The 22,609-nt window shown below is 38.5% G+C and overlaps 1 protein-coding gene across 43 annotated transcripts in view; it reads right to left on the reverse strand.

Moving 5' to 3' along the window:
• Window positions 1-22,609, reverse strand: part of LOC111564112 (protein tyrosine phosphatase receptor type D) — a 364,925-nt gene that overhangs the window by 175,920 nt on the left and 166,396 nt on the right. For all 43 annotated transcript variants that reach the window (XM_055007560.1, XM_055007567.1, XM_055007566.1 and 40 more), the window contains one exon: window positions 10,680-10,727. The gene's annotated coding sequence lies outside the window, so the exon portion shown is untranslated. The remainder of the gene's footprint in view (window positions 1-10,679; window positions 10,728-22,609) is intronic.

Raw genomic sequence — 22,609 nt, forward strand, 5'->3', positions numbered from 1 at the left:
TCCTCTTGGGCGGAGGTCCACGGTTAAACATATGAGGTCAATAATTATCCCTATTTCACTGTTTTATTCATGTGTGCATAGCCACGGGTAGAATATGTTCATGCATGTTAAACTACACATGATTTCCTGTTATAGGTCATGTGGGTGGAAAAGCTTCACAAGGGCTGCGCTTATGGAATAATGAACGTGATGAAGCACGAATTACATCCCTGCGCTGTAAACAAGCAAACCTACTGTATGTTCTTCTCTGTGCTGCACTGTAATTCCTGCACCCAGATATGCTACCGTCGCTGATGTTTACACGTGTACGTTCTGTGCTCCCCATCACTTTTGCCATGCATTACATTGAGCCTAGTGGGGATTAAAGCTTATCTTCAGTACTGTTAACCATATGCCGTGACAAGAACCCCATGTCCCTCCTTATCAAAAGGTTATGCTGCTGACAAGACACTGTTATGAAAAATCTAAAAAAACCCCAGAACTGTTTGCAGGTGCACAACAATGCAGAATCCCCACCAAATAAATATGCACTGCTCATGTAAATTATGTATTTTTAGATCAAATTGCTTTGATGTTTAGATATTAATGCAGAAACAGGCACTAATTTAACACTTGCTGTTTGGTCGGGGCATGTTCTGACACGGTTCCATGCAGGAAATGGTGCAAAATAGGAATACTAAGATAACACCCCATCCATACGAGGCAAACAAACTGTCACACTTTGCACTTAACAAATTGAGAACGGACCAGCAGCAATTGTAGAGCGCTTTTGTAATCACTGGTTACAGGATTTGCGAGAATATAAATAGCACTTTCATCAGATCAATACTGTCATCCCTCCTCCGTCAGTTCACATTAAGAGCACAAGCTGGGTAATAATGGAGGACTGGTTGGACACACTCTGTAGCATTCTGTTTGATCATAAGGGGTGGCGTCCCCCTAGGGCGTAGTCTCTGGCCTGCTGATAAATTCATCTTTCTGACTGTCCCCGCGGGAGCTCGCCAATGAGTGAGAGACATTGACTTTTCATTAAGGAGATCACTGCATTGGAAATTGAATTTATTTTGGACTTAAGAACATAACAGAGCTGTTTTGGGAGGCAGCCTGAAGGCCAGAGAAGAATGCCAATAAACAGAGTGCTGCTGATGGAGTGTTTTGGTTGACTAATAATGCTGCCTACTCCCTCTAGTGAAACACAGGTGTCAAGAAGTTACACGCAAAGTTATTATTAGCTGGTATTATTTACTACAGTGTCCCGTAGTTAATCTTTGCAGCATGCTACTTGATGCTGTTAGCCTACTTTACTTTTGATAGCAGCCTTGGGCACAAAGCTGTATATAACAAGTGTACATTGTATGAATGCATTAGGAATTGCTGACACACATGTACTCTTTGCTGTATAATGGCATTACTATATATGCGGGTTATTGCACTTGGCAGATGCCAGAAGCAGAAATGTATACACAGTAGTTGTAGGAAAATGTTATTTTCAGAATCAGAATTGATGCCATGAAAAAAAAAAAAAAGAAAAAAAGTGGTTCACTGTGCATAAAATGTGTGTTTTGGAATAAAGAGGATGGAACGTGTACACTACCATTCAAAAGTTTGGGGTCACTTAGAAATGCCCTTAATTTTGAAAGAAAAGCATTTTTTTCAATGAAGATAACATTAAATTCATCAGAAATACAGTCTAGACATTGTGAATGTGGTAAATGACTATTCTAGCTGGAAACAGCTGATTTTTAATGGAATATCTCCATAGAGGTACAGAGGAACTTTTCCAGCAACCATCACTCCTGTGTTCTAATGATACATTGTGTTAGCTAATGGTGTTGAAAGGCCGATTGATGATTAGAAAACCCTTGTGTAATTATGTTAGTACATGAATAAAAGTGTGAGTTTTCATGGAAAACATGAAATTGTCTGGGTGACCCCAAACTTTTGAACGGTAGTGTACAAAATAATGTTATTAATGCAATTTGTTTATAAATCCAAATTCATGCATGATAAGAATTATTATCCTTACTCCGATCTATATACCACGACTAGTTTTTAAGTTATAACACAAGTCATGTCATCATTCAATATAATGGGCTTAGTTATCCTATAAAATAGATTAATTTAATAGGTGTATTGCATCTCAACACTATATTATTGTCCTCTTACAGTTTCATTGCAGTAGGTGGGGGGAGGATTCAGTGTTATTTATAGACTGACTTGCACCACCTTTATTCATGAGGGTTCAGCAAAAATATCAGGGGTCACTCTCCTGCGCAGTACCTTCCACCTATGCAGAGCTTTTACGCTCGCTGTAAATTTCATCAAGGTGAGCTAAAGTGTTTACCCCATTAATTTATTTCAGCTAAAGCCAGAGCGCTGACCCATAAAATGAGCTAAGATAATACTGACCTTAACATGGTCTTCTGCACATGGAGGTAATTGCTAAGGCTCCAGATCAATCAATATTGACTTGCCAGTATTTTTTCCCCTTTCCTTCCCCACCCACTATTGCTTGAGCTGAATGTGTAAAATTGGCTTTAGACGGATGGAGAACATATCCCTGATAGTTTAACCTTTATCTAGCTAACATGTTCACTTATCTGTACAATTATAGATTTTGCCAGTCAAGCTGTTTCACACAAAATCTGTTGAGTGTTAAAGACTGGAGAGAACAGCTACAGGCTAATTGTGGAATTAGGTGAATTCTTTAGCATATGTAGAGATGGGTGACAAATGAGAGGATCAACGTGGACCTTTTACCTCTACTGTTAGGGGATCTGATGTGCTGTTGGGGACATTTTGTTGGCATGGTTAGAGGGAATGGTCACTGCAGATCAATACAAAGTTGTTCTGATTGATCATCTTTATCCTGTGATGAAATATTTCTATCCTGATGGGAGTGGTTGCTTCCAGGATGACAGTACATCCAACCACAGGGCACATGAGGATACTGAATGGATTTATGAGTATGGAAATGTTGAAAATCATATGCTAGGCCCTTTGCAGTTACCAGAAACCTGCATTAGAAAGCAGAATTTGAGGTTATCAAGGAAAATCGGGTGTAACTCTGGGTTTTTGGTATTATGATGCTGGTTCACATCTTTCCGGGGTCTCCATGGTAACTTGTGCTGAACTCATAACCTGCTCCAGAGCAGGTTATGTTCCACATAGATGATGTGTGCATATAAAAGCAAAAGTTTTTTGAGCTGCAAACAATTTTGAAGTATAGAGTTAGAGACAGATTTTATCAGAATATGAAAACCTATCAGAAAACACCTTAAAAGATATGCAAGAAGCCTATTTATCAGTTCGAACTGTGATTTTACATTTGTCCTTTACTGACTCCCGAAATCAACCAACACTAAAAATGTCTTAGAGCCAAAGCAATGAGACTTATGCAAGATTACTGAATTCATCATCCACATCACCATGAAAATAGTACAATTTTTATCACTTTATTAATTATTTGTTAAATAATTTGTCTTTTTGTGATTATCATTGTAGGACAGGATCTGTAATTTTGCTGTACAATCTTTTGATGCATAGTAATAATTAAACTGAAGCTTGAATAAGAGACCTACATCTGAGCAACTTGATGTTGATATTAACATAGTCTACATTTTTATTTTTTTGCAACATTCACTCCTCTTTTAGCTACTGCTGCTGTGTTACTCTCAGTCTGTAGTATGTGTTTTAAAATGTTGTATTTCTTGAATAATATGGTGTCTGTCCATGCTTCTGATTGGTCATCTCTTCTCTCTTCTCTGCTCACATCTACATTCAAAAACTCTGAATTGACATACAGAGTCGATAACCAGCTTAGTTTGTTTGGTTAAGTGAAGCCAGATAATGAAAATACACCTCTGTGTATGTTGCTTTGTAGCATAGATCTCAACCTGAAGTTTTGGACTGATTACCATCATCAATACACCAAAAGAAGGAATATCTTTAGTAAAAATGGTGCTCATCCTTCCAACAGACTAAGAAGACCCTAGTCTGGCAGCTCATGGCTGCCCAACACCTCACTAAGACACATTCTGTTGGTTTTCCCTTTCATCTGTCACCCGTCTCCATATATCAGCCTCTTATCTTTTGGCACATATCTCTCCAGAAATGAAATAACTGATATTGACATTTCAGCAACAAATTACTGAGAAAACAAGTATGTAGGCACACTCACACGAGCGCACACATACGTGCTTTTACATCACAATCTCTGTGTACTCTCAGGCATTTGATTTCTCTTTAATTTTTCAAGGTAGGGGCACAGACTTAGCAGGCATTTCCATCTTGACTTGATAAATCTCACAATCTTCTTTTCCTTGCCACACTGAAGTAATTTATTTTCTACCTCTTCGAGCTATATTTTCCAGTTAATATTTCTTTTTTTTCCCTACAACCTGACAAAGGATGCCACAAGGGATGATAAGAATTCTGAAACCTTTGCACTCTCGCTCCAGATACAGGATTTACCTTGAGAACATTTTTTTTAACGAAATAAGACTTCTAAAGTAACCTAACACTTAAAACAACATTAGTCCACTCCGTTTTTTTTTTATTCACTTCCACATTTCTCCCAGTAGCTCATTCAGAATCATTAATGATTCATGTTTGATAGGTGTTTTCGTGTATGTTTCTTTTAAATGCGACTGCAGCTAACCACTGGGTGACAACCTGCATTGAGTAGCTGATGGAAAAAAAAAAGCGACAAAACAACACACATGCTACAAATGTGTTTCCCCTCAGGTGAAGATCTCAAAGACTGGCTGACTGGAAACACTATTTATAGAGTTTTCAAAACAGCAAATCCTGATTGTGTCACTCAGACCTATTTTCATACCCAGCAGCTAAACATTCATTATTCATATGCTACAAATGTGCTCTGTTTTGACTCAGGATTATGAGGAGAAAATTCAAAGTATTAATGCTATTATACAAAAAAAAAAAGAAAGGAAAAAAAAAACACTATGATCTCAGTGATTTACAATGCCCGCTTGTGTTATTTTTTTCCGCAAATTGCATGTTCCTTGAGTGATGGGTAGCAGTATCCTTCTGGCTATTCAACTCGCCCTTAATTTGAATTTGATAAGATTTCTTTTTGAGACATTGTTAGGCTAATGTAAATTTGGAGGGAGGACGAGAGTCTACCGCTGGCTTAACTTTGATGAGGTGTTAATATCTAATATCAAAAGCAGATAAAACCCTTATTAGCCTCAGTGGTCTTGGTAGAGAGGGAACTTATTACATAGAGGAGATGAGATGAAAGCAGATGAAGTAATAAGACTGCTGGGGGTTTTGTTACATGTCCTTAAGCTTTCTGACGGGGTCAACTTAATTTTGCGACTTAAATGCTGAGGGTTTACGAATGCAGACAAGCTGACATTGTTTGAGAGATCTAATTCAGACTCTCATATTTCATAGACTGCAACATCTGGGGGATTACAGTGTCTCGAGCCAGAGGCAGTTTGATAATCGGTTGTCATTTTAGGAGTTGTATGCCCTTCCCAGCTTTGGCGGTTTCTAAAGGTCTTTGGTTCAATCAAATGTTTGTGAGATTAGTTGGCTGCACTCCTTTCAAGAACTATTTCCATGTGGGTTGGGTTTTAATGTTTGCCTTTAGGCATTGATGGTAAAACACTCTGAAAATATGCTGGAAGTCTGATAAATTTGGACTCTGAAAGTTATTTCCAGAAGAATGTAGCCATGCTTTGCTGCCGTTTAGTAGTCAATAAGGTATAATACACATTGTAAACACAAACCAGTTGTGAAACGTGGCCGTAAATGCACATAAACAGGATCATTGGGGCTGGATGTGTATTAAATCATCAAAAACACGGCCTTATTTTTGCATTTACTTATTGCATGGGGATCATTTGTTGCTTTTGCATTCCCTTAAAAGTTATGGATAATGTTAGTGGTTTACCATTTTTACAGTCTGCTGCAGACATGCAAAGAGCTGCCTTCCTACACATCTTCAGAAAACACAAAGTAAGCACACTGTTTGGATGCCAGCAATCAATGCTTCGGACCAAGAGGAATGAGCTTTTGACTCAGTGACTGAGGGATGGCATCAATACAAAACGCTCACCCTAAACAAGTCGGAAAACACCTTCAGTTCCTGCACTATGTCCCATTGATTTCTATTCAGCTCGACGCGGATTCTGCAGCATTTAGACATTTAATTCCCTTTCAAGCAAAGTCATTACACAGCCGAGCATTTAATTAAGCAATCACAGCAGCACAATCTGAATGATTCAGTGTCTAAATGAGGGACCAAGTTGGCAGTGTTTAAATGTGGGCCAAATTGGCATTATTGCGCCTTTCCAATTCCTATAACAAAGCCGCTTCTAAAATTTAAGATTTATGGAATAATGAAGTGTCTGAGAGTGACTCCTTTAACATGAATCATACAACTGTTCCACAACATACTAAGAGCTCAGACAAACAGTTTAGAATTCACGCAGTTACACTCTTAATTAAGTGTGTTAAAGGATTTTTTGAGATGGAAGGAGCGAGGTATTCATGGCTGACCTATTTCCACCTCAACAGAAACATCATTTTTTAGGGGCACAGATGTGTCTGAGGATGTACTGGGGAGGTGTTCTCACCTCTCCACGCCTCCGTGAACAGGGCGACAGTTTATTGTGTCTGGATGTGCCCTGCGTGTGTGTTCGGTTTGCCTTTTTTCTCTCCAAATAGGCTCAGTTGTTGTGACATTGAAATTCATAAACTGCTCGCTGATAGTGGGACAGCGCGGCTTGTTGTTGACTTTCATAATGAACTTTGGGCCGGCTGCAAACACAAGACTTTGATACGTTTTAATTTTTGCAAATCATCTGAATCATCTTTTCTTGAAGTCGCTGATTGCCTTGCCACACTCTATCAGCGCTGTTTATTGAAAAACAATTACCTTGAAAACCAGGACAGCAATATCTTTGTACTTGGTGATCCATTAATTGAACGGTGCTATGAGGAAGAAAAAAAAAGAAAAATGCTGGACCTCCCGCTGCTGATAGAAAATTAAATCCATGTTCCTGTTGAAGCAGTGTGGACAAACAATAAATTTATGGTCTCAAATTACAATTTGCCTACAAATTTATGTCTCTGGTAAATGGAAAATTAATTTCATGGCAGGTTTGCTTCTGTTGTTACTAAAACCTTATTCAGCACATATGCTTTGTGGTTGCCGCCTCCACTGTTGGTTTCTGTATCACTCTCCATCTCTTTCTGCAGCGGGCAGCTGGTATAAGCACCTGCAACTGCACCTGTGTAGTTTGTGCATGCAGTATGTCGGACTCTTGACTTTGTATAAGAACAACAAAATCATCATCTGTGAGTAGGTGTGAATAATTAACATTTTGGGTAGTGAGACTGAGTTAAATAGAACACAACTCTCATGTCTGCTTAGTAAATATGTAGCCAGAGCCTGCAGCCAGTTAGCTTTTCTTGCAAGAAGACAACGAATTTCAAGTTTTTAGCTGCTTTTATGTTGTTTAGTGCAAATGGAGTTATTCCATCGCTCAAATCTAAGCACCAAAAGCTTGTTCCGCTTTTGTTTTGTTTTTTTCACCCTAGCATCATTTGATGATGACACCTGGTGCATTTGCATTTTTAAAAACTCTATTTTTCTCCCAAACTTGAACTCTGACATTCTAAACTCAGACTATGGATGTTAATCAAAGTCAAAACTTAATCCAGGCCTGATAAGATGCTCTATTTAACAGGCTCCTTTTAGCGGGGGGCTCGATCAGGTGAAATGAAGAGGAACTGATTGCTTGTGGTGATTGTGCTGATTACATTTTAAATTTAAAACTTTTCTCCTAGTACATGGTCCTGAACAGCTTCACAGACAATGACAGAGCAGCCTCAGTAAATGCCAAGGTCCCTGAAATCTCATCAACTCGCAAAGAAATACCACACTTTTATTTTTACTTCTTTTCTTTTTTTTGCACGGCAGCTACAGAACTCTCTATATGGGCTTTACACATGGGAAACAAAAATATTTTCAGGATTATTCTTTGTGCTGTGAGTCTACCTTGCCACTTTCCTACTTGACCAACTCCTTACCCTTGTCACTGGTAAAATATATAAAATAACACTGAATTATCTACAGCAGATCCAAAAGCTGAAAAGGCTCCATTATTTTGTCAGGCAAAACATTTTTTTTCACATTATTCTGTTTATGTATTTCCACCGCAGCATTTATCATCAACATGTTTTCAAAGTTTAATAAAACAATCATGCTTTGCAGGAGGCAGAGTTCAGCATTCCTGACCTTCTCTTATTCTGACTGTAGCCAGAATTCACAATGACTTGAGATCTGTGTTGCAATTTTTACCCCTCTAGTCAAAACATTATGGATGCTTGTGCTACAACTGTCATATAAATGACATTTGGAAATATACGTTGAAAGGCATTTGCATGAAATATGGCTTGGATGAAGAATTAGCATACTGGGAGGGGGTATTTGCAGTTGTATCCGTGCCTTATACTGAAGATGACAGATCATGTCATGTACATACATGAGCTTCAAATTTAAAAATCAGATTTTTAAATATAAAAACATATTAAAATGTGTGAGGAACAGAATCTCACTATGTTTGCATAGACACTGGAGCACAGATCTAATAGGTATTCAGTCCAAATCACTATTTGTAAGCATGAATAACCTTCCGCTAAAGCGAGATCACAAGAGGACGGAGAATAATCTGTGCTATCAAACCGATGTAAAACCTCTTTCAGTGACAAAGATGGCAGAAGCACCAATCATTTCACCAAATCACATCATGTTTGCTGAACTTTTGCATCCTGGTGGGTTTAATATCATGGCAGAGGTATCAATTTTCAATGTGGAAAATTGCTCTTGATCTATTTTTTTAACACTATTTCGCCAAATGTTGGTGTGACACCACATATGAAAGAGCTGACAGCGAAATGACTTGTCGTCTTTCTGACTGTGTGCTGCAGTTTAGAAAAGTAGAATGTGAGCAAGAATATTTTAATGTAATTTCCTTTGGCTGAAGTGTGTTTGTCACACAGTTATACCTCATGACCAGCAGCTAAGGCCATTTTTTTTATTCTGTTGTAATTATTTTTAAATATGTATTTTTGAGTTTTTTTTAGTCGTTAATTTATAGGGACAATGAAGAAAGGTAGGAAAATGACTGGCTGGGATTCAGACCAGGGATGTACTGTTCAGGGTGCATGTGTCACTTATGACAATCGGGTCAACCCGCTTACATTTTTTTTATGTTGTTGTGAGAGAAAATAATATCTTTGAATCCAGCACATCGGAAGTTCACATATCTGTATTTGTTGGCAAGACTGCATTGATAGAGCTGAACCTTTCGTTAGAGAACTTGCAGACTTGAACCTGGAGGATGCAAAATTTGGATTTGTGAAACTGTGATGCTACCAAATCTGTTATCTTTTTCATATTGCAACGAGCAGCTGAGTAGAAAACAAGGAGATTGACGACTGGTTGAAATGACAAACGTTTCAAACTGAAGGTCACAGCAGCTGTCGCTAATCAGCATGAACAACATGACAACAGGCCACGATTAAACTTCTGCTCTGTCTATTGTCTTGTTGATTTAAAGTTATAACAGTAACTATATATATATATATATATATATATATATATATATATATATATATATATATATATATATATATATATATATATATATCTGTGTGTGTGTGTGTGTGTGTGTGTGTGTGTGTGTGTGTGTGTGTGTGTGTGTGTGTGTGTGTGTGTGTGTGTGGATATATATGTATAGTAAATAGAACGGCTTGTCTTTGCATAAAAAAGCTTTAATGTGTCACATTGTTGCACGTGACCTTTAGAGTCGAGGACAGCAGGAAGGAGTATTTTCTGTGGTGAAAATTACATTGTTTGCTCATAATAGTCCAGTTCATTTTTCCTTCATATTAGCAGTCTGACACAGCAGCTTGACAGCAACACAATGAGCTGTATATCAGAGAAAACAATTGTGCTAAATAATGCAACCTACCATTCCGATTGTATGTGATTGCAAGTTTAAGGCCACAAGTATCTATCTGTATGCGTATAATTTGTGTTGTATTGTGTGTGTTTATATCTCGAGGGAAAATTCCTAAACGGAAACACATGTAACTTGGTGCTCAATATCATAGTGTGTCTGTTTTGTTAAATAGTGGAATATTGTGCCTCAGTAAAGACATCAAGGGGCTGCTAATTTGTTGCAGATCTGTCTGTTTTGTTTTAAACTTGCTGTAATCCATTTGCAAGATGTAAGGGCCCGTTCACTGAATGTGACAAACAGATTGCAAAGCTTACAATAACTATCAATCACTTTACAATAAAAATGTGACATAGTTGATGAATATCAGAGCAGAAACTCAAACCTGCTCCTGGAACTCCATTTTATTGTAGTTTGGATGTGTTGTGCAACTTTTTGACATGGCTATATATTTTTTTTTTTGTTCTGTAAGTAACAATCAATGATATTACAAGCAAAAATTGAGGAAACAAAAAAATAAGTAGTGATGTCATCTTGAATGTTCAAAATGTTCATCTTAGCCCTTATTAACTTACCTGTCCATGTCTCTATTAATATACAGAATTGAGTTATAACATCTATTATAAAGCCATCAGATAAACCACATAGAGAAAAAGTGAAATCCATAGAGAGGCCTACCTTGAGGTCGAAGGTGTGAAAGTCATGGAACATTCTCTCTCCTGAGACCTGTGACAGAGCGGGTGGGGATGAGACGTCAATCATGATTAGGCCACAGTGCAATTACAGAGCAGCTTCTCTGACAGTGATTGATCAATGAGGAACTCCTCTAATGAAGACAAGGACTCAGGGGCTCCCAGGAGCAAATTGGCAAAAGTAAGAAGTGGGAATAGTGTCCCAGATTGCCAAGGCGCTAAGAGGATCACCGCGTCTGCAGCAGTACTTTGGTGGCGACGAATATACAGTATGCAGGTGACAAGTGAGTTTACAGATGTGACCAAAAGTGTTGGTACTTTTAAACCACTTTAAAATAAAACTCTGTCCTTCTTAAAAGGTGTTGAAATTAAAAGCTCCCACTTCCCACTTCGTGCGTTATATAAAGGAAATGTACACTGCATCAATAGCAATAAGAAAATTGTCAGATAGAATGTTAGCTAATTTATGAGATTGTATGTTCATTAATATGGACTGTCCCGTCCAAATAAATAAAAATGTGTATCAAGGTCAGATCATTCCTTTATCCCAATTTAGATTGATCCATGTGCAATTTTTGATGTTTTCCATGATTATGTAAATATAAATAGCATAACCTGGGTGCCTTGATATGTAGGCTAAAATAGATAAAACCAAAATATTCCTTTATTTGCTTGGCCTTTTTGAAAATAGGTAATTTAGAAAATCAGAATTAGTGATATCGACTGCGATAAAAAAAGAAAAAAATCCTCGTGATAGTATTTTCAGCTAAATCTCAAAGTTCTATTGGATACCAATTCAGTGTAATTTCTCTAAACTGGTGGGTCACATAATATACAATCTGAAAAAGTCCCCTTAAGGAAGAGGAAGTGAGGATAGTGGTCAAACATCACAGTCTTACCCACGATACTAAGATTAATGTCCCATTGGGATACGTCTTTGTTTTGACAGTTTTCACTTATTAAGTTTGTGGTTATTTTCATCTTCAGTCCCTCTTGTTATTTTTAGGCATAAAAAAGCTACTTGGTTAGGTTCAGGAAAAGATGATGATTTGGGTTAAAAGAGCCCCATTCACAGTGCTAACCACATGTTTCAAGGCAAAGTTCTCCCTTCTGCAACAATCTTCTCTTCAATTTTCTTGGTTACCACAGTGACAAGTCCCTCCGCATCTAATATATGATTCATTGTGAAAACGAGCGGCAGTGACAGCTCCAACAGCGAACGTGTGGCTACAGCCTCATGGTGTCAATTTCAGACGTTGAGGGACTTCTATAGAAGACTATTGGACTGCCCAGCTCATTAAAAATGGATGCTAAAGGGTTACTGGATGCATTTAAAAGTGACACCATGTCACGACCAAGCATCCGTATGTGACAAGTAGCAAGTGAGGCTGAGTTGTCTTATTATCTGTACTTGCATGCCACTGGTTTGCCATAAAATAAAGCAAACAAGCTCTGACAAGAACTGAAAAGAAGTCTTACTCTATAAAGATCTTCTGAAACAGTCTGGACAAAATAATTATTACGTGTTAGAAGTGGTGGTAAATAAGTGGATTGCAAGGATATTTCAAGGAGATAATTGTCTTCAATTGCTATCACAAATGCCTTTAATTTTATTTCAGTCATCCAGCCTCTTTAAATAGAGATAACTAGTCATTTTGCTGTTTGTTATTATGGTGTCCACCACTCTGAACATAGACAACAGAGTTGTCTGGGGCGATAAGGACAAATGTAATTGCCAAGCATGGTCAAAGTGAAAGGCTACAAGGCCATCTGCAAGCAGGATATATGGAAATGGCCGAGAGGAAGACTGACTCCAGATTTAAAAGTACGATAGTTGGAATTGTAAAGAAAAAAGAAGCAAAGAAATCATCAAAACGGATACAAGCTGACTTCGAAGATAAAAGCACAATAGCGTCTGGTTGCACCATGTGTTCTTTGGACACATGAAACAGAATTAGAGCTTTCTGGTAAGACGCATTATGTCCACAAAAGAAGAAATTAAACTTTCAAAGACAAAAAACACCATCCCATGGTGAAATGTGGAGGAGGCTCAGCTGTGTTAGAGGTTGCTTTGCTGTGTCTGGCAGAGGATTCCTTAAATCTCTGCAGGGCACAATAGAATCTGAAGATTATCAAGGCATTCTGGAGAGAAACGAACTTTCCGGTGCCAAAGAGTTCTGTCTCAATCACAGGTTACAGCTTCTCCAACATGATAATGACCCAAAACATATGCCTGAAAGGATGGATAAGAAGAAAACATTTTAAAATGCTGAAGCGGTCTACCATGAATACTGATTTTAATATAATTAATGATCTATGGAAAGAGCTGGATTTCAGATGGGACATGTCAGACCTGTTTAATGGTCCAAACTACAAGCTGAAAAGTGTCATTTAAGAACAGCGATTGCCTCAGAATAGTGCTCTGCATGATGTTACATTAAAGTTCCCAATATTTTTTTTGCCATTTCCATTGCTTTTTCATTATTTAAAATAGGATAAATCAAAAGTAACATGGCTGTTCTATTAAATAGGCAATGCACTATTGTTGATCAAACTGTCAATGTCAAGTTATTTTAGAGAAAATAGTGTTTTGTTTTTTTTTTTTTTTGTTTTTTTTTTTGTGGAAGAGTACAGATAATTTTGACCATGTCTGGAGATTAAGGCACAAGTGCTGCAAATTAGAAGCAAGAGCTCTTGTTTTAGCATTTAGCCCACAGAAGCTTCAAAACTGTTCAACCTGTGCATCATGAAAATGCACAATACAATAATAATATATCTTTTTTTATATTACATATGCATGAATCTGTATTTTATTATTATTATTTCTTATGTCAGTGTTTTTACTTATCGAAGAGTCTGTGCAATACCACTGAAATGTGCAATAATGTTATTTTCCACATCCAGAAAAAAATCACTGCAATAACTGAATATCCACATACAGAAGAATTAGTGCTTATGTATATTTTATGTTTGCACTACCCCTTTGCTGCTGTAACACTGCAGATTTCCTCACTGTGGGATTGATTTCATCTTAAGAATAGCACGACTTTAGACATTAATGTATATCTAATTATGTCTTATTGCACTGTGACTGATCAGTAAGGTGACAAGAATGTGATTTATTTAATTTTCGTCTGTCCTGATAGCCATTTATTAGGCACACATCCATTTTTTTTCCCCAAGCGGATGCTCTGCTCGTGCTTTTAACTCCATTGCACAAAACTGGCTGAACTCAAGGGCCACTTAAACATGACTGCCTCAGCTGGACTGTCAAGTACAGCCTCATTGTTAAAACACCAGAGAACGAGGAAATCAGGCCCTTGAGGCAAAAGCTTCATATGTCACTGTGTTGAAATTCAGTTTTTGATTTAGCCCTGTAATATACTCCCTTGCAAAAATCTGGCCTGCCTTGTAGGCTGACCTACCATAAGGAGGGACACATTTGTTTTCTGTTCTATTCATGCCATGTACGCGGGTGAGTAGGGCACTTGCCAAAAACAGCCAGCCCTTCGAGCGAAGCATCTGACTGGTGCTTCAACTTTTTCTTCTTCTAAAAACTTCGCAGTAGTCACACACTTTAGGTACGTACACACATGCATAAAAAATATGACTACATAGACATGGAAATTTGCAGGTTTCAGGAACTAAATGGTGCACAGACGGTGAATTTGGCGCCATGTTTCACTTGAGTTGCTAATTAACAAACACCACACATTGCATAACATACTGGTTAATAATAATTGCATGTGCATTTTGCATATTTCAGTCAATCACATCACTTTTTTTTTAAATGATCACCCCATAACAAAGAGGAAATAGTTCTTTAGGTGATGAACAAAGGAGGCAACCTGAGGTAACTTTGTTTCTTTTATCTTCACAGACAGCTGCTTCTGAGTGATTCCGAGTTCACAGTGCAGCTCTAAGTTCACATTGTACCCAGCTAACACTAGTTCAAACACCACGGCCTCCACCTGCTATCTCTTTGCTTGCCTTGAACTTCATGATTACAGAGCTCAAAGTAATAAAAGTAGGAAATTCAAACACCCCTGGAGTGTATTGTGTCATGTAGCGCTGTTTCCCCACATCTCACAGGCAGCAAAAAATGCATGAGACATATTACCTTAAGTTGAATTTCCTCCCCTAAAAAATAGTGATCAATTTAAAATTTCAGACTCTTCTCTTTGAACAGCTTTATTGCATTTAATAGATTGTATTTTAATTTTGCTTCATTTAGCTTCTCCTCATTTTTTAGTGGTTTGTGTTTCCATAGAAACAAAGTTCAGTCACCCAACAGTAACAAGGGTACAGCACCTCTGCAAGTAAAGTGGATGTATTGTAATAGACTTAACTGTATGGCAGTCAGTTTTTGTATGGCAGTAGGCAGCGTGTTATGCAGTGCAGGAATTCCATTTTTAGATGTTCTGTTCCAAGTGGTTGTTGTGGACCTGTGAACATTTAGTGCCAAAGTACTGTGCAGTTCCAGGCATATGATTTGTGAGGCAGTTCCTGTCCACCTCTCTGATATTTTGAATTACATATATATAAGATATATTACATACATATATGACATACATATAATTACATATATATAAGATTGTAGACCATTCGGGTCGAAAAAAGATGAAAGATAATTGTTGGGGGTGAGTTTTGTACCCTGAGGTGGCATGCGGTGTCCTGTTCAAACACCAAATGTACGCAGTGTACTGAAAGGAACAGCTGAAGGCTGTAACTGCTTGAGGTGGCTTGAAATCATAGAACTTCTGAAATCAGAAGACATTTGTGTACATCACAGGTACTTGTACGCATAAAAGACAACGCAGTGAATGTTTATATGTATGCATAGTTACACATAAACACACCATTTCCATTTTGCAAAGTCACAAAGGTGTGTGTAAAATATGTAAATTTGGAAACCTGGAAACATTCAAGAGTCTGCCCGAAAGGTTTAACTTTTTTTTATTTTTTATTTTTTTTAGCTTACTTCTGAATGTGTATTCATACAAGTTCAAGGTATGATGCTATCAGATAATTTAAAACCCAACTGAAGATGCTATTAAAATTTTAATAGCGTGGAATTATCTCAGGTCCTGGGCTTTTTACAGTGACACATTAACCAAATCATATTTTATTGATCCCCCTCCTTTGTGAACAAAAATTGCACTCGGTAATTTGCATTTGTCCTCGACAAAGATGGAATTAAAAAAAACAGAGCGAGTCGGTTTTCATTTAATTTATTCTCAACCTAAAATTGTGGCCTATTTAGCCCTTCCAAGGGACAATGACCTTTTTTTTCCCCCTCCTCCTGTCTTGTCTGTAACTTTACCCTCACTTTTTGTCTCCTTACCAATCGCTCTATAACTCGAACTGACTGACTATGGGGTGAATTTAATGATTTGATGTTAACAGTGAAATGGGTCCTTGGGAGCTTCAACAGCTGAAAAGAGCAACCATTTGGCCGGAGGACCTGCTTGCCTCAGCACTTAGAGGCGCACGTTTAAATGTTCGGCTTTCACCCGGAATGGCCCACAAGAGGGATGCCTGAAGGGGGTTGGGGGGTGGTTTGATGCCGAAGTCCCAGGGAATCGCATGGTAATTCATCACATTAATGAGTCATGTCACTTTATTTACAAAAAAAGGACGACTTTTTTCTTATTCCATGGATGGTCCCCTATCCGCTATCATGATGCGGCATTTTGTTAATGTTGTGAAGTTAATTGAGGCAAAAGCAACGGGAGAATCAATCTACAGTAGTCCAGGTAGCCAGCCAAGTCGAGCTGATTACAGCTGAATGACATTCGATTGTGTTCAGACACCAGAGGTCCAAATTTGGCTGGATTTTAGGGAAGCATACATGTACCAATTTGGGCTCAGAATCAGCTCAGTTTATTAGAACTTTGGCAATCGGACTAAAGACAGCACTTTCATCATGGTTGCAGCATGAGTCTATACAACCAGCTATGCCAAATTCAAGTATGAAAGTTTGTTTTTGTACGAAATGGTTGCAGAATGAATACTTCTTTTGCAGTTCCAGTGGTATTTTTTTGCAATATCAATCAAACAGAATGCCATTTTTAGATTTGGCAGAGTTAAAATAAAATAATTTCTTTTCAATTCTCAATTAATCAAAGTAGAATCCACAATTGTAGGGAAAACAATCCAACTAATTATATGTATATTATATCTTAACTGAACAAAAATGGAAAAGAAAATAGCAGATGAGATGCAGGTTTGCACATTGTAGCGAGCTGATGCAGAAAAATCCACTGGTGTGAGTATATTGGCGAACAATAGTGACAAGTATCAGGTTGCAGTGCTTTAGACTTGACACATACATAAAAATGGCACTAGTTAGCTGACACTGCTGTGTAAAGCATCAATGAAACAGTCGATGCCAATCAGCTAATGCAAGCACAACTTCAGTTCTCTGCCTGAATTAACACCAAACTCCCATTTCCTTTATCCAACAGATATGCAGAAGTCTGCTTATATCAACACAAACTAAATATTTGTTATTGTTAGGTGGAATTGAGGTAGATATATACATTTACCTGTATTGGATTTTTCAAAAGTGACCAAATTATTGACCAATGACAATCCATTGATACATATTACATGTTCATATTTGATGAACTCTAAATAGTAGCTTATACGATGCACTTGGTGAAAGTTACAGTGCAGATATCCCACAGGTGAAACAGCAGGTGGTAAAAGTTGGAGATGCTCAATCCCATTATCACCTGTGAACAAATGCACATCAGGAATATACCGTGAAACAGACTTGGCATACTGCAGCTGCACAAAGTCAAATCCAAAAGTCCTGCAAACCCAATCCCAGCTGCTGTTTATATGATATTACACTAAGATCACTGGCTTCCCTCCATGCTCGACTGCCTCATGAAAGCTCCAGCACAGACAGGGTAGGGAGATTTAAATAGCAGGTTGAGGATATTGGAACTATATGACATTTTTCTTTGCCTAGGAAATCCAAATCTGTGATATTACCATTTCAGGGGTGAACGGATTTAAAGCACGATAGACTGATAAATCTCGGGACAGGGTGAAATAGATGAATCTCAAGTTATTTACCGCTTTTAATTGGAAATGTCTGTCACAGGGCAGCAAGCCGAGTCCTATTCCAAGCCATTATCTGCCTGCCTTGATTATTTGAAGGTATTTTATGGACAGTGATGTGCTGAGTGTCAAAGGTAGCTATTGAATTTATTCCTGTTGGATTTTATAGGCTTAAAAATACAAATGCTGAGGAGTAAAAAAGCTCACAAAAGGTCAACTTGTTAATCACGTCGCTGCATTTGGTGTTTCACATATTCACAGATAACGACTGACAAGATTTTTTTGCTGACAGAAAATCCAAACACATGCACTTACTTTTAAGCTAAACTCTTTAGTTTGACAACCCCTTGGAGTTCATATGATTAATCTGTCAACCAGTGGAGCTTCAGAGTTTTGCGACTAGCTAACTAGCTGCTACCCATTAACAGGGGCCGTAGCTTGTTTTTAATAGACTTAAACAAGCCGTAGTTTCCTTTGAGCAAGCCCTCGAGGCACAATCATAATTGCTCTCCGGGGTCCTGTAAATAGTTTCTACCTGCTCTTGAGGTCTCATTCCAGAGCTGTCATCCTCGCTGCACTGCCTGTCTGGGCCCCTGAGTGACACTGCAGCATCACAGGATGAGCTCTGTTGAAAGATATCTCTGGCTCCAAAGGAGGACACCACTGGGACACTGCCAACCCGGCTGCTGATGTCACACTGTGACAGCGGCGACTACATAAGCTCTAAACTGTTGGACGTCGGACTGCCCAGGGACTCCGAGTGTTTATGTGGGGTTGTGTGGCGTCGTGTTTGTGCGCCGGGGTATGTGTGTGAAACGCTTACTAAAATGAGATCCAAATGCATATCCAGGGAAACTGACAAACATAATATTCTTCACAAGAACTGTTTTGCTGTAAGCACAGACACATTCTTGGACTACGCTTACACTACATTGCGAATCCTTGCACAAAGGACCGCAACAAACAATTCAATGATCTCATCTCTTATTCATACAGTACTACAACTCTTGACAGCACCAACAATTCGGTATGTGCCACTGAAAAAAAAAAAACAAAAAACAACAGCCAAGTCACTCTCATCTGGATTTGTCACAGAAAAAAAGGAGACTTAACCCTGATTTAAACACAAGTCGTAACTCTCCACCTCTGATAGCAGCTGCTGATGTGTTTTGACTATGACACTGCTAGAAGCGAGACTTTTGTTTCAGGCATCTACCCATGCAAACACGCATCTCTTGTGATTGCACTGTGGCTGCCTGTCCACGGTCTCTTGCAGCATATAAAGGCTCATTTGCACCATCTGCCAGTGGAGGTGATGGGGGCAACTCAAGTGCCAAGGGGCCATTTGGAGAAGAAAAAAAAAATACAGCTGCCACAATCTGCTTGCTCTTCTGCTTTTCCCTCAATGGAATCTTCCTTGGTTAAATTGGTCTTTCGGTAGCTTTTGAAGGGCAGTGGTTATGAAAGACTGAGGCATTGTGTGCTTTCACACTGTCTCAGCAGGGATTAGCACTTGTTAGCTAATGTTGTGAGCTGTATGCAGGGACAGAAGGTTATGGAAAAGGTCTGCTTCACTTAAAAGTGTGACTGCATTTGACTGCTATACTGTATTGCAGCGCTAATTAGACAGTGTTTTAAGGAGGAATAGTTTTGTCAACGCTAGCAGTGTGGATGACATATCTCAACAACTATTGGATTGCCTCCCATGAAATTTTGCAACTTTGGTCATCCCCTGGCTCAGCCCAGTCACCCCAAAATTTGTGACCTGTGACGTAGCAAAAAAGCACCAGTTTGAAAGAGCACCATAGTCCATGAAAGGAAACAGGAGCGATGGTGGATGATGTTAACCAGCAGCTGGACCTTCACTTAGAAGACTGAGGTTTCACATCCTAAGATGGATGAGAGACCATCAGTCTCAGAATTAAGTTTTGTTGTCTCTAATTGTTTAGCTTGGCCTTTATCTTGCTTTCTGGTTGGGTTAAATCACAAAACCTATGTGGTTGAAAAATGTGTGACAATATGTCCCACATTTTTTGTTAGATGATTGTTTAAGGTTAGACACCAAAACGACTTGGTTAAGAACAAAAGATCATGGTTTGAATAAAATACAACCATTTAACTACATTTTTTAAGCTTCTCTTCCATTTTCTGGGTTACTTGGGTAACAAGTCCCACCCCATCAAATATATGATTGGTTGGCTAAAAGGAGCGGCAGCGACGCAGCAAAATACATGATAAAAATATACTGATTAGAAATTTTTTTTTTTAATGCATTACGCGCACACAGAAAAAAATTGAATCTATGTTTTCTTTTACATGATTTTCAACTGGCTGTACCTACAGCACTGCTATGCAGTTGACATTCTTATTTTTAATTGATATGTCCAAGAATTGTCAAATGAATTGCATTAGCTCCCAGGCAATGAATATAATGACTCTGGTGAGCCTGTGATTTCTTAATCATTTAGTTTTGGATGAAATACCTGCAGAACGACTGACTCTCACATTATCAAGGTTAATTTGTTAACAACTGACACTGCTATTGCTGCCGAAGCACTGCCTTACATAGCCGCTAGCAAGGCTATAGTTTCCTTAGATTTCTATGTAGACTGATGCCAATACAGAATTTCATAAAGCTGCTGCATTTTCCAAAATGGGTAACAGTTGTTTACAAATATTGGTGTTGGTATTGGTGCTCTTTGTAAACTGCCGATGAAGTGAGAGATTCCACTTTGATGGTAATTTCAGCATAGACATTCTCAGACGAGGATATTTCATGAGGCTTGATTCTGTCCCTTCACATTTCTCTCAGAACTTCCGACTTCCAGAAAACTTCCTAACAAAGTTAGTGATCAGCGGTGCAATGTGTCATGCTTCTGACGGTTTGATTGTTTCTGTGTTTTCACATGCAGAGGAGCGGAGAGAAAAAGAGAGCTTCATGCGTTGCTCAAGGTCCTTTTAGATACTCCCCATCCCACATCTCCCTGCACAATTAATTTTATCTTCGGGGTATTATCAAGAGGGAGCCTGGCAAAGCAGCATGACAGAAAAACGGTCCAGAACCCCAAGGCCCAGGGTGGGAATTAATCTGTTTGACAAGATCTCTCACAAACGATTTGCCTGGCTTTCCTTCAGTTGGATGTTGCCACTACCCTGCATATCTGAGGGGGTGAAGAATAAGCATGTTTCAAACACAATGCAGAGCGAGCCGATTCAAAACGCTGAAGTGAGCAGCGACAGGGTAATGCGGATGTGCTGGAAACACAATGAAATAAACGTCGGCTTGACAGATGTTGGGTGGTACGACAACCTTTGTGGTGTGCTTGTTTAGTGAGCGTTGTTCACATCAACCTGGCCAGCGAACATTAGTTTCTCCAGCATGAATTCAGTCCAACACCAAGCCTTCCAAAACGAGTACCCTTGTTCTGCTCGTGCTTTCAAAACTATTGACATCAAGCAGACATTTGATGCATTATCTGGGGCGCAGAAAATTAATCAAAGTAATGATTGAATAATTATCTCAAGTGCAATTAATTAAACATGCCAATGAACTCATCTTGAACAGCTGTCCTAGCTGCACCACTTAATCACTTGTGAGAATTACCAAACACAAATGGAGGACGCCAAGTGCATGCAATAATCTCTGCAAAGTGCATTGTTTACAAACAGTAATTAATATCACACCGTGTATTAGCAGGCTAAATGACTGCAGTGCACTTCTGTAATTGTACCAGAGAGAGTTGGATTTCTTCCCCACTCTTGTCTAAGACACCCCGTGTTAAGAAGAAAACAGATTATGGAACAGACATGACATACCAAATCCAAAAATTCTGTTTTTGATTCTGTACATTGTTTTTGCCTTATTAAAGTGCAATGAAACGTCATTTGATGACCTGAAAGTCACGTTATTAACATGATCAATCAGACTGAAAGTTTAAGCAAGATTTCCTAGACTCTCTCTAAGGAATAGCTGCGACCAATGCGGGAGTCTGTGGCGTTCTGCGATGAGGTAATTTCGGGCATCACATACGGCTTTCATGGTTCGTGAAGCCTGACAGTCACAGCAGACTCCAGGAAATGGTCCGTGTGGTTCTGACACATGAAGGATCTATCTCAGACAGACCGGTGTCGAAAAACTGAGATTGACAATGAGTGGCAGCCTAAAAATGAACTGTGCAGTAACAATGTGGCCGGCGAGGAGTTAAAGTTATGGGTTTAAAATCATGCTGTAGATCTGTAGCTTAGCCAGGCACAATGGACTATTATATTACAACATAGACACACATTATTAGAATATCAGTAATTACATGTGCTTATTATAGCTTATATAAAATTGTGCTATTGTCATTAGAATAAAAAAGGGATAATTAGCATATTCATTATGATTTTAATATCTTTCACAGTACTGTACATTTAAGTGCAATTGGAGCACAAGCAAGATACGACAGTAATTAAAATAAGCTTAGTGCAAATTGTGTGACTCACTTTTTTGTACAAGATTCACATGTATAATGACAATGCAGAAAATGAAATGTGAGAGATGATTAAATGCAGCAATGATGGTCGCTTACAGCACTGTGCCAGACTAAAGTAGCCTGTTAATTAATATAAAGTTGTGTATTTCACTGTGTACAGGAATTCCGAAGGACAAAATTACAGTTTCTGCATCAATAATCACCTATCTGTAAATCTGCTTCATGTCAATGCATTTGGAGTCTTAAAAAAATCGTATTTACAAGGAGGAAATTCAAAGTCATTGCTAAGATGAGATAACAAATATGCAAGAAATGTATTACGTGCCATCTTTATAAGTTATTCTTTCACATGTTTTCAAAATTAAACGTA

Source organism: Amphiprion ocellaris, chromosome 23 (genome assembly GCF_022539595.1).
Source record: "Amphiprion ocellaris isolate individual 3 ecotype Okinawa chromosome 23, ASM2253959v1, whole genome shotgun sequence".
NCBI lineage: Eukaryota > Metazoa > Chordata > Actinopteri > Pomacentridae > Amphiprion > Amphiprion ocellaris.